The sequence below is a fragment of the Propithecus coquereli genome, unplaced genomic scaffold (assembly GCF_000956105.1).
Source record: "Propithecus coquereli isolate 6110/MARCELLA unplaced genomic scaffold, Pcoq_1.0 Scaffold131, whole genome shotgun sequence".
In the NCBI taxonomy this organism is placed as follows: domain Eukaryota; kingdom Metazoa; phylum Chordata; class Mammalia; order Primates; family Indriidae; genus Propithecus; species Propithecus coquereli.
Window position 1 is genome coordinate 669123 of NW_012137303.1, and position 13346 is coordinate 682468.

Genomic DNA, 13346 nt, shown 5'->3' on the forward strand with positions numbered 1-13346 from the left:
ATCTGGGGACCTTCTGGCTCCTCAAGATCAGGAAGAGAGATGGAAATCAAAGCCATAGCATAACATCAAAGAGTTCCTTGAAATCAAATCACCTCAGAGCTTAAGGTTACCCTGCCTTGCACTGGGGAAGAAATTTGAACACTAGTTGTAAGTTGTATTTGCTTATGAGTAATGGAGTTTCTATATTATTAATTTTAAGAGATAGAAAGTATGAGGGAAAGAATTATACTGTGTGTAAAAATATACTAAAAAGAAAAACATATTAAAAGTTATTAGGTTCGAATATATCCAAAAATTACCATGTCATTTTGCTTTGAATTGCCTGATTACAGTAGGGAGTTTTTGTACTGTAGTGGTTAGGCTTCTGCCTGCCTTTGCCTAGCATGCTAGGGGGCTCTGGTTTAAAACAGGTGGAAACAACGGGTTTTCAAAAAAAATTTGTCTCACCAACACCTTTTTCCAGTCCGAGGCTGGTGTTTTTCTCTCTCAATAGTCTTTTGACGAAATTAATGTTTAATTTTGACAAAGTCCAACATTTCAATCGTTTTTTTTAATGCTTAGTGCTTGTTATGTCCAGTCTACACAGTAGTTGCCTATGTCAAAGGTAAGTACTTTTTCTAAATTTTCTTCAACAGTTTGTTTTCACTTTCACTTTAGGCGTAGGAGCAAACGATTTGAACAGGCACTTCAGGGAAAACAATCAAATAGACACTAAGCAACTGACAATCAAAACAAACAATAACAAAAAAAAAAAAGAAAGAAAAGAAAAAAAAGGACAAACAAACGAAAAATGAGGAAATGAGGGGCAACGCTACCAGGTATTATCCATCTATGGCAAACCCTTTTTTTCCCCTTGCCAGAATTATTTTCAGAAACCTTCCGCACGTGATTTGTGTGAGGAGAAAGTGGGATGAAATGTAGTGGGGGATGGTGGGGATGACTAAGAAAAGTTTCCTGTCTCCAGGAACTGCACGAAGATCTCTTGAACAGAGAAGACTGCTTAACCTCACTCTCCTTCGCTGCTGTTGCCACCATCCTGATCACTACCAGCACCGATTACTTGCAGGGACTTAGTCCGCAGCCCGCTCTGATCTGTCTCTTTCTGCTCAAGTGTTTCCCGAGTGGGATCAACTCTGAGCCTCATCTTTCCAAAGAAGCCCCGGCGGCGCGCAGGGATCTGGAGTCCGACTCCCATTTTCAGACCGAGTTTTCCTTGGATCGCGCGGTCACTTGTTGCCAGAGTTGTCAGTTGACCAACTGTCACTAAAGCCGCTGCTTCAGTGAGTTTAATTTTAGGCACAGAACAGTTCTGACTGGGTTGGGTAAGCTTAGGGTGAGTTTACGTGTGTGTGTGTGTGTGTGTGTGTGTGTGTGTGAGAGAGAGAGAGAGAGAGAGAGAGAGAGAGAGATATAGAAACAGGTCTATGGGACAGACAGACACGGAATCTGGCATTGGAGCCCTGGCAGGCAGAGTATCTAGAGTTGCTCGTGCAAGACATTTCCAAGGACTCAGCTCAAGGTGCCGGCCCATCCGGCAGAGACGTCCGGGTTGCAAGGAGGGAGCCCTGCTCTTCCCAGAGTCAGAACTGTGCACAGCGCGCTCTGAATTTGCGGGCTGTTTGAGGGATTTTTCTGAAACGAGAGGAGGAGAGAATGGTTTAACAGTATATTGAATTAGTGGGGTCTTTTTTAGTCACAGATTTTTATTTTAAAAAACCCTCAAAATATGGAATGTAGTATTTCTACTTGATTGAGCACAAGGCTGGAAAATGAGTGCTGCCACCTCCCTAGTCCAAATTCAGGGAAATTACTCTAGATTTCAATGTCTTAACTCCTAGTGCACCTGCAGAGCCCAACACTAGGGAGGCAGCAGAGAAATGAAATTCTAGCTGGGGCACCCAAATTTGCTGGGATCTCCACCTTAGCAGACCAAGGGGATCCATACCATCCAAATTCTTGTATTCTCAAGTTGTTTGGGGAAAATTTAGCTCGTTTTACTTAGAGATTAGGTCAAATTGGATCTCAGAGTCTGTGTACTTTGAGAGGACAAAGGGATAAAGGGCAGAAACTGGCACTTTCAGAGCTGATTAATATCTACAAATTTTATAGCTATTTTATCATATAACCCTTAATATTATGGTCTGAAGTCCTGTCCATGGCAAAGTCTTATATCTTCAGCCTCATTTCATACCTCACTGCCCCTTTCTGTCCAACCACATTGTCCTACTTGCCAATCAGTCTTTTTTATTTACTATGGGCCTGAGTATATGTTGCGGCCCGATTGCAGAATGGGGGATGGACACAGAAAGAAACACACAGACACGTACAAGACGTATAAGACTGTAGTAGTCAATTCTACCAGTCAATTCTACCTATTCTATTCGTTTTATTATATACTTTTTCTATGTCCGGCAGCTACTTCCTGGTATGTGACTATCTTGGGCGCCTTGAGGAAAACACATTTCCATTCCTTCCAGACGATTGCTTAAGGGAAGCAGATGTTTGCATCTTAACTTCTTGCATCTTAACTTCTTTATCTCGTTACCATATGTAGGACAATGAGACGCCTTGGCTTGTTTGCAAGACCCCAGGCACTTGGTTATCTGTCATAAAGCTATCTGTCATGAGGAATAGTTCTGTTTGGTCAACAGGCCGTGCCTATTGACCTCTAGCGCCAAGGAGAGCACACCCAGTTTCGCTGACTCTGGGCTTAAGCCAATTTTTGCCCAGGGATGGTCCTTACATCTCCCCCTTTTTTGTTTAATTTTGAGATCGAATATGTTTAAAAACTGTCATGATATTTTGATGGCATTGATCACTCTTTATTTTCCGGTAGCTCCAGCATCTCTAGACTAGAAATAAACAAATCATGAAAACAAATAGAATTCCAACATTAGTTCCTATGCCATTAAGGAAAGCCTGAAAAGAAGTTAAGGGATTAACTTGAGCAAGCCCATTAGCTAGACCTTGGAAGAAATCTCATTAAAATCCTCGGTCCTGATTCTCTTTGCCATGTCGCCACTTGAGACAGCGAGTGGGGACCCACTCACAGCCCTGCCCTGTGGAGACATAAGAATAACCTTGACCCCATTGTAGAACCTCTCCTTCCCTCCACTCTCCATTTGGCATGGACACATACACTGGGTCGCAAACATCTGGCGAGGGAGAGGACGAGGTTGTGAAATGACGTTCTGTTGCAGAGGAATTCAAAGCCTGCCAATGATTTAAAAAATTAAGGGTAAAGAGTGCTCTTAATAGATGGCATTGAGGAGACTCAGGGACTCCCACTTTTTGTTTTTGTAATTGGAGTTTTAAGGTGCGATTGGCACGTTCAATTGCTTGACCTTGACTATTAAAAGGAATGCCTGTAATATGGCAGATGGAATGCAAGGCAAGAAAGGTAGCAAGTTTATGAGAAGTATAGGCAGGGGCATTGTCCGTCTTGAGTATTGCAGGGAGGCCCATAACTGCAAAACAGGAATAAAGATGAGTGATGACAGCGTCAGCCTTTTCAGAACTCTGAGCAGTAGCCCACTGAAAATGAGAATAAGTGTCAATAATATGATGAACATAACGAAGGCGTCCAAAAAATGTAACATAGGTAACATCCATCTACCAAACATGGTTTCCTCTCAAGCCGCGTGGATTACAACCTGGTAGCAACGAAGGGAGTGTTAAAGGTGCGCAGAAAGCACAAGAATGCACAATAGCACGAGCCTGTTTGCGTGAGAGAGAGAAACATTGCTGAAGTCCCTTCACATTGGTATGATGAAGTTCGTGCTCTTGAGATACCTGTTGAATAGAAGCAGTAAGTAAAGAGTCAATTTTATCATTCTCTCTGGCCATAGGCCCAGGGAGTCCAGAGCGTGAACGAACATGAACAATAAAAACAAGATGGTGATGTATATGAAGTAAGGCCTGTAAATGAGTAAATAAACGTTGAAAAGTGGTTTGGGAATTGAGAGGTAGAGAGGCAGTAGAAAGATGAGAAGTAACATAAACAGCGTATTGGGAATCACTGTCAATATTAAGGGGTTCAGAGGGAAAATCCTGTAAAACTAAACAGATAGCATATAGTTCACTTTGTTGAACTGAAGGGAAGGGAGAAGTAACAACCTTTTGGCCCATTGTGCTCCAATAACCGGCTTTACAGGAACTTGAGGCATCTGTAAAGAAGGTGGGTCCCTTTAGAGGGCTGGAAATAATAGGTGAAACAGGAAGGATGGAATGAGTCTGCAAAAGGAATATAATTTGTGTGGCGGGTAATGATTATCAAAGGTTCCAATGTAATCTGCGCAAGCCACCTGTCAAGCAGTGGAAAATTCAAATTTAGTTTGAATATCTTTAGAATTTAGATTAGTAACAATTTGGTTGGGGTCCATTCTAGAGAGTTGATGACAACGCCGAAGTCCTCGGGTAATCAGTTGTGCAAGCTTATCAATGTAAAGTAACAGCCTTTTGTTCTGTTGGTTAGGGAGAAATATCCATTCAAGAATTCCGTGAGATTGTCCCAAACAACCTGAAGGAGAATGATATGTATGAAAGAGAAAGAGTGTAATAGGAAGCAAGGGTTGAAAAAATGTGAGGAAACCAGAGCTCAAACGTTGCTCTACAAACTGTAATTCCAATTCGGCCTGGGGCGTAAGGCAGCGAGGGCTATTAAGGGCAGAGTCGCCCTCAAGGATAGCAAACAAGTGTTGTAAGGCATAAGCAGGTATACCAAGTGATAGTCAGAGCCAATTAATGTCTCCTAATAATTTTTGAAAATCATTAAGTGTTTTTAGATTATCTCTCTGTATTTGTAACTTTTGAAGACGTATTTGTGACTTAGAGAGACAATATCCCAAGTAATTAAAAGGTGGATTATGTTGCACTTTTTCAGGGGCAATTATTGAATTATATCGTTTGAGATTTTCCTGAAGATCTCTGAAGGCTGCATCATGCATCTCTCGAGAAGGTGCTGCAAGAAGAATATCATCCATGTAATGATAAAGCACAATTTGTGGATGCTGCATATGAACAGGATTCACGGCATGGTCAACAAATTCCTGGCATAAAGTAGGGCTATTTAACATTCCTTGAGGAAGCACCTTCCACTGATAACATTCAGTAGGATGGCCATTGTTATATTCTGGGATAGTAAAGGCAAAACGTTCACAATCAGAAGGTTGTAAAGGAATGGTGAAAAAACAATCCTTAAGATCAATAATCATCAAAGACCAGCCCATGGGAATCATGGAAGGCATAGGTAAGCCTGGCTGTAAATGGCCCATGAGCTGTATACATTTATTAATTTCTCAAAAGTCAGTGAGGAATCTCCATTTTCCAGATTTCTTTTTAATAACAAAAACAAGAGAATTCCAAGGAGAAGTAGAGGATTCAATATGACCTACAGCAAGCTGTTCAGCCACTAGAAGCTTTAACACCCCGAGCTTTTCTTTAGTAAGAGGCCACTGCTCAGTCCATACAGGTTTATCTGTATTCCACCACAATGTGAGGGCTCGAGGAACTTTTTGAGCAGTGGCAATTAGTTTAAAGATTCCTGTGTATCAGGAGGTTGAATGGGGTTGTAACCCATCTTCAACATCATATTTTTAACATTAGGTGATAGGTGGGGAATGGTCATAAACGCTCCAAATTGATGCAATAAATCTCATCCCCAGAGATTCACAGCAATATCAGTAATATAAAATTGAAGAGAAGCTTGTTGGCCTTCAGGTCCTATACAATTAAAAGTATCCTTACTACGAAACACACATTGAGCCTGCCCCAATCCAGACAGAACAGTGGGAACTGCAAGTTTGGGCCAGTCAGGGGGCCATTGAGCAAGACAAATAATAGAAACATCAGCTCCAGTATCCACCAACCCCTCAAACATACAGCCATTAATGGCAAGATTAAGGACAGGTCAAGAGTCTTGAATAAGAGTTTCCCAAAAAACTTTAGTTCCTGTGCTGCCAAAGCCTCCCTGACATTCAGCTTAATGAATAGGAAAAGAGACATACAGTAGGAGCAAGAGCTGAGCTATACGAGTGCCTGCAAAGACTTGAGTAGTATGGGAAACAGAGACCATAAGCTGAATTTCACCGGTATAATCTGAGTCGATAACTCCCACATGTACAAATATTCCTTTCACAGTACAGCTGCTGCGTCCAATAACCAGCCCAACCTTCCCTGAGGGCAAAAGTCCAAAGACCTGTGTAGATAACTTATGAACACCACCAGCAGGAGACAGAGTATATGTTCGTGCAACTGCAAGATCTGCAGCTGCACTACCAGGTGTGGCAGCGTATAACTGAGTTGCTTTTAAAGATTGCTCATCTGATGGGCTGTCCCTTCGCTCACTGGGTATTGCTGGAACTGGGGTCTCATATTGTTGTTGTTGGGGCCCTGAGGCCGGGGGCCCCCCAGTGAGTTTCCCGACTGCATGCTGCCACTCGTCCCATTAATGGGAGGGAGAGGGTTGCCATCCTTATCAAACTTGGACCGGCATTCATTGGTCCAATGATACCCTTTTCCACATCTACCACACAGTGTTGAAGGCTGGGATTTAGGAGCTTGAGGAGGACCGGAACTACTATGTCCCCTCCGTCTACATTCCTTTCTCATGTGACCCACCTTTCCACAATTAAAACAGGTAGGCCGACTATTGCCTTTTTGGATGGCTCCTGCCAATAGCATGATAAGCAGCATGATAAGCAGCACCACCGACACCAGCACAAGCCCAGACATATTCATCCAAGGAAGCCCCACTAGCCTTCAAGGGCGTAAAATCTTTTGGCAATCTGGGTTAGCGTTCTCCACAGCCAGAGACTGAATTATTAGAGAGGCTGCTTCATTGGAGCTGACGCTACGCTGAACAGCATCTTTCAGTAGAGACAGAAAATCAGTATAGGGTTCAACAGGTCCCTGCATGGTCTTAGCAAAAGACAGGGCTAAAGAGCCAGAAGTCTCAATTTTTCTCCAAGCTTTCAAAAAAATTAATTTTATCTGAGTCAAGGCTGGGTCACCCAGGGCTGCTTGAGCCTCCAGAGCAGTATACTGCCCTGTCCCAGTGAGTTGTTCCTCCATAGGTCCAGGAGGTTGTTGTTGTGCATTAAGGCGAGCCTGCACTCTGGCTTCCTCCACCCACCAGCTATGGAGCTGTAACCATTGTGGACTTTCTAAAACGGTTGTTCCCAATTGTTCCCAATCTATAGGCAGCAGAATATTAGCTCCGGAATAAGCATGAATCAAACCGGTAACAAAGGGAGACTGGGGTCCATAAGCTTGAACAGCCTGCTTTAATTCCTTTAAAAATTTATATTGCAAGGCCTGATATTGTACATTCCATCCTCCATTAGGGAGATTAGGATCTCGATCTGGAGGAATTTCTTGCCGCGTAATGGGAAATACAAAGGATCTAGGAATAAGGATATTAGGATCTGGTTTAGGAGAATGGTCGTCAAAATCAGAAGGAAGAGGAAAATCGCTGTCTGATCCTTGAGTAAAAGAAATTTGAAAAGCTCGTTCCCCTGGTTTCTGAGGGGCCGAGGGACGGACTGGATAAGCCGAAAGGAAGGGCAGAGGCGGAGGACTGGCGGCCATCTTATTCCTTTTAAGCAAGGAAATTAATTCTTGTATTTCTGCCCGAGTAGGCAGCTCACCCGAAGGGTCAGAGTCCCCATCTGGTGGCTCTGGCTCTTCCTCATCTCTCAATTCATCAGGGGACGGGGCACGAGATGGCAAGAGTTCCTTTTCGGATTCTTCACCTGCATAAGCCTTTTCTGAATCTGTCTGCAGCAAGCATAAAGCCTGAGTTATCGCATTGCAGACGGTCCAAATCTTTAAATCAATAGTTTCGCCTTGCTGATTGGCATGGCGAAAAGCTTTAATAACTTGTTGCCAACTATGTAGATTTAACTGCACCTGTGACTGACATTGAAACCAATAACAATGTTGTTGTACTAGCACGAATAATTGTCTTAAGGTACTTTCTTTTACTTCTACTCCCACAGAGCTTAAAAGTCCTTGAATTAACTTTCGATATTTGCGCTCTGCTGCTGAGGGGGAATTCCCCATATTTTCCCGAGAGTCCCCTGTTGGTTGCCGCTTACCTGTTGCCAAAGGGGTGCCTCTTCGGTCCCTCCATCCTGAACGACACAGACCCTGCTCGCTGCGCCAGTTGTCGCGGCCCGATTGCAGAACGGGGGAATGGACACAGAAAGAAACACACAGACACACACAAGATGTACAAGACTGCAGTAGTCAATTCTACCAGTCGTTTTATTATATACTTTTTCTATGTCCGGCAGCTACTTCCTGGCATGTGACTATCTTGGGCGCCTTGAGGAAAACACATTTCCATTCCTTCCAGACAATTGCTTAAGGGCAGCAGACGTTTGCATCTTAACTTCTTGCATCTTAACTTCTTGATCTCATTACCGTATGCAGGACAATGAGATGCCTTGGCTTGTTTGCTATCTGTCATGAGGAATAGTTCTGTTTGGTCAACAGGCCGTGCCCCGGCCTATTGACCTCTGGTGCCAAGGAGAGCACACCCAGTTTCGCTGACTCTGGGCTTAAGCCAATTTTTGCCCAGGGATGGTCCCTACAGTATATATGATTTCTTCTACTTTAAACATTGTTCTATGCCTGGTTAACATCTCCTTAACCTTTAAACTTGAGCTGAATCACTACTCCCTGAGAAAGAACTTCCCCTAAATTTTCTATTAATAATAGAATAAAATAAATTTTCATATTTCTCTTAGCACTATATGCCTCTCTTTTCTTGCAACTATTTCATTAATTTGGGTGATAACTTGATCACTGTCTCCCTCATTAAGATATAATTTCCAAGAGGACAGATGCAGTGTCTGATTTTGTTCACTAATAAAACCCTCCTGTCTATTGCAATGCCCAGTACCCACAATGTGTACACAATAAATGTTAGTACACAATAACTGTTAGTCAAACAGTATGTGAACCCTTATCATCCTACAAAGTAAATGTAAACCTCATTTTGAGATGAGGAACTGAGGTTCATAATGAGTAGTTAATTTTCCAAGTTGTAGAGCTAGTAAAAAAGTTATTATTCCCTGTTGTTCTTGAACTTGGGGCTCATCAATTGCAGAAACTAATGTGTAATTCAGAAGGGAAAGAGGAATTGAATTCTTCCTTTTAAGGGAATGGATAATAACAATGATATTCATGATCAATGTCTTTAAGGAAAAAAGCATAGACTGGTGTCTTTGAACATGGTTTTCACAATCATCATTGAGAGACCTACACTATTTATTAAGCAAATTAAATGATGTGTAAGAAGGTAATGGACAGACAATAGAAATGTTCCATTTTCCTAATAGTCTTCTCCTCTTCCCAAATTCGGTAAACATGCTTACCCTCCTGATATATTCAGAACAATACAAAGAACTCTAGATAGTAAATGCAGACATCTGATCATCAATATAGAAGATACACTCACTTTAAATCTCAATTTAGTTATCAATTATCTTTAAACAACTCAATGGTCCCAATGCTCTGAACACCACCTTTCTGTTGCTCCATAAATTAATATTACTATATTAGAGACAGAAAAGGTCTCAGGAGTTTTGCGGGGCTCTGCCCTGGAAGAATATGTGAATATGTCAGTTTGCATATCAAAAGCTGCTCCACCTCAGGCGGTCATCTCAAAAAGTCAGTAGCAGCTGCTTTCCAAGGTGACTGCTGCGGTCTCAACCCCATGGGTCTCACCTACTTTGAAAGACAAAGCAAGGTCTACACAGAATCACTGGATGAGAGGTGATCAAAGAGTGTCCACCCAGAGACAGATACCTGCAGCTAAAAACAATTAGCCCAAGAGACAGTTCCTGCTTGACTTCTGATGACCTATCTCTAATAGCAATAACTAGATAAAGAAATATGGAGCCACTATATCTCTGTTTAACCCTTTTGTTAAGTAATAGCTTTATCTAAGAACTTAGAAGCTTGTCCTTGAAAGACTTTGTAACCAGAGTTAGTTAGGGGATCTATAGAAGCCTTTTGAAAGACTTTTAAGCTAAAACAAACTACCTGTTGTTATGTAAATCTGTAACCCCTGGCAACCGATCACTGTACCTATAAATACCCATGTGAAACTTTATTCTGGGCCCTATGATTAATGGGGATATCATAGGGACCCTTGAGTTCCCCCGCTTTGCCTATTATCTTTATAAATCTATAAAACTATATCTTCATCTCTGTATACTCTTCTATTTCTTTTATTTTCCGTTTTCTATTATTTTCTTATCCTTTGCGACGACCCCTACCTAAAAGACCCGATTTTTTGCCGGGAGCGTAGCTAAACTCCCTGCACTTTCCTTTTTACACTCTAGAATCTTGCCCACTATATTGTCTGTTCAAGTATTTTTTTTTCCAAAATCAACATCAACAACAACATAATCACACTCTTCCTAATCCTTGCCTCTCCCCTATGAGAAGGAAAAGAAACAGAAATCTCAACATCCACAGTAGTAAACCACACCTCTCAAGGGAAACTTTCTTAAATTCTCTAGTTACAACTCATGAAAAACAATTTTTTTCAAAGGGGAGCCTTCTTTCCTCTTTTCCGAGAAATCTCAGAGCAAAAGAGAAGCTGTTCAAAACCATACAATCAGAATGAAACTGGCCCAAGAATCTGCCAACAGGGCTTGGAAGGCTCGGCTTCCCTCTCAGTGCGCAGGTATTTTTCTACTCTGAGGAAATTCTGGTCAGATCTTTTCTTTTCTTTTCTTTCTTTCTTTCTTTCTTTCTTTCTTTCTTTCTTTCTTTTTTAATTTCTCTGAACAATGTTTTGTAGTTTTTGGTGTACAGATATTTTACCTCCTTAGAGATCTACTTTCTTATGTCTGCTTTTTCTGGTGATCTCAGGGGCTAGGAGCTTTAACACAATGACTGCCACAGTAGAAAAAAAATTTTTTTTTTCCTTGGGGCCATGGCGTTTTATTATGAAAATAGAATAAAAACTTCAAAAACAAAACAATCCTTTCTAATTTAATGAAAAATTGATTATTTTTTATTGTTTTCTGTGTGTAAGTTATATGCAATTAAATTGTTAATACTAATTCTGACAATAAAAACATCAACAAGTAAGATTTTCATGAACCAACTGCAGTTACATATGCTTCATGAAGCCCCGGGCTCAAAACTAGCATGAGTTAAATACAACTCACATGGCAGTTAATGTGTTAAGCAAGTTGCTTTTCAGGCATCAAGGTTTTTGTACTTCTTACTATTCCTTTCCTGGTTGAGAATATAGGACAAGCAAGTGTTTGGAGCTGCATCTCCAAACACACTTAATTCTTTCTGCATCTCAGAACCTTCACATACTTGGAATATAGGTAAAGCTCAATACATTGTGAGAACGAATGACCAGCTAATTTATTATTTCTCCAACTCTAGGGAACTTAGTAGACTGGGATGCTATATCCAGTATGGTGGCCTTGATAAATGGCTCATAGGACCTCTAGTCTTCCTCTAAGTGTTTTCAAGGGTTGCAGATTAGATGTGAAGGAAGCATGGGAATCTTTTCCCAATGAGTGATCCAGAAAGTCCAGTTGTTGAAATGCCTGGAGACAAAAGTTTTTCTCACTATTAAAAGACATGCAGGGCAGAGTGCAGTGGCTCACTCATTTAATCCCAGCACTTTGGGAGGCTAAGACAGGAGGATTACTCAAGGCCAGGAGTTCAAGACCAGCCTGGAAAACACAGTGAGACAACCCCACCCCCACCCCCATCTCTACAAAAAATACAAAAATTAGCTGGACATCGTGGCATGGACGTGTAGTCCTAGCTACTGGGGAAGCTGAGGCAGGAAGATCTCTTGAGCCCAGGAGTTTGAGGCTGCAGTGAATTATGGTCACACCACTGTACTCCAACCTGGGTGACAGAGTGAGACTATTGTCTCTAAAAAGAAAAGAAAGAAAGGAGATGCAGGCATATTTCTTAGAGCAAAACCTATCAGCAATAGAAGAATTGCTGTTTGTACTGACTCCCACGCAGGAGGAGGCCATTCAGATATGGGATCAAAGACATTCAGATCTCCGATCATAGCCAGCTTCATGGATGAGAACAGTGCAGCTGTGTAGGAACCTACTCTCAGAAAGACCCCATGCTTGGGTGCTAATGCTCTGAGGTTGCCATCTTGAAATTCTTAATAATTTTATCTTTGAATTTGTGTTTTGTAGGTTAAGTCTGATGGGGCAGTGAAGCATGTGCTGGAGTCTTGGAGTTTTGCCTGTGGTCTGCCTCCTACTGGCTCCCTTCCTCCCTGGGATGTTTTCAACTACCTGCTCCTGCTGCTTGATCCCAGGAACCACCTGGCCTCCCCTTCCCTGCCTAGCCTTATGACTGCTCCCACTATCCACCCCCAGTGGAGCCTGCACTCTGCAGTGGGAATGTCCAAAGCTCCTACCTCAGAGTGGGTTAAGGCAGCACCACTGCTCCTTAGGTGAGTTAAATAAGTAAGGCCACTCACCCACCCTTGCCTATATCTGTCGTCTCCCTGTCCAAGCAGTCTGTGAGTTCCTGCACAGAGGTTGCAATCTCTGCAATGGCTTGAGATCTAGCCCCAGTTGGAGTTCCTCTATTTTTATTCCGGACTAGGTCCAACAAATTATGTAGTCATCCCTTTCTAGGATGATAATCCATACTATGTGGCAAGCACTGTTCAAAGGACTTTTTCCAAATGTGGAATCCAAAGCACAAAAAGGCTAAAAATTTGCTCAAAATTACAAAGTAAATAAATAACAGAATTGATGTAAAGTATCAGTGACATCTGGCCTCAAAATTATTGCTGTTAACAGACATTCCATATTGCCTCGAACTCTTAAAGAAGACCACATTCTTATAAGGATTTTCACCTCCTTTGAATATTCACATAAATTTTTAAGCCAACTTGTCAAAGCCTCACTTATCTGTTTTAATTTTAAAAGTTTTAATATAGAGTTGTCTAAGTTTCTTTGTCAAATATAATTTTAAAAATAAATACATTTGTTAAATTCCCATTTCCCATTTTACTTTTCTCGTGTTTGTGCCTTTATCTTCTGCATGATCTTGTTGTACAAAGTAGCAAGGATTTTACCCATTTAATGAGTTATTCTTTGACAGGGTGAAAATATATTTGTGTTCCTGTGTGCTCAAGTTATTTTTCTTATGAAATCTAAAATAATGCTGAGATTAATTACTGATCTATCCATTCCATTGGTCTCCAATAAAAGTATGTAAAGAAAACAAAATTCAAAATTCAGGTGGAAATGTGAGAAGTGGAACTGACAGCAAACTTCCATTAGAAAACTCAGGAAAAGTATAATTGTTGGAATAATAATGTT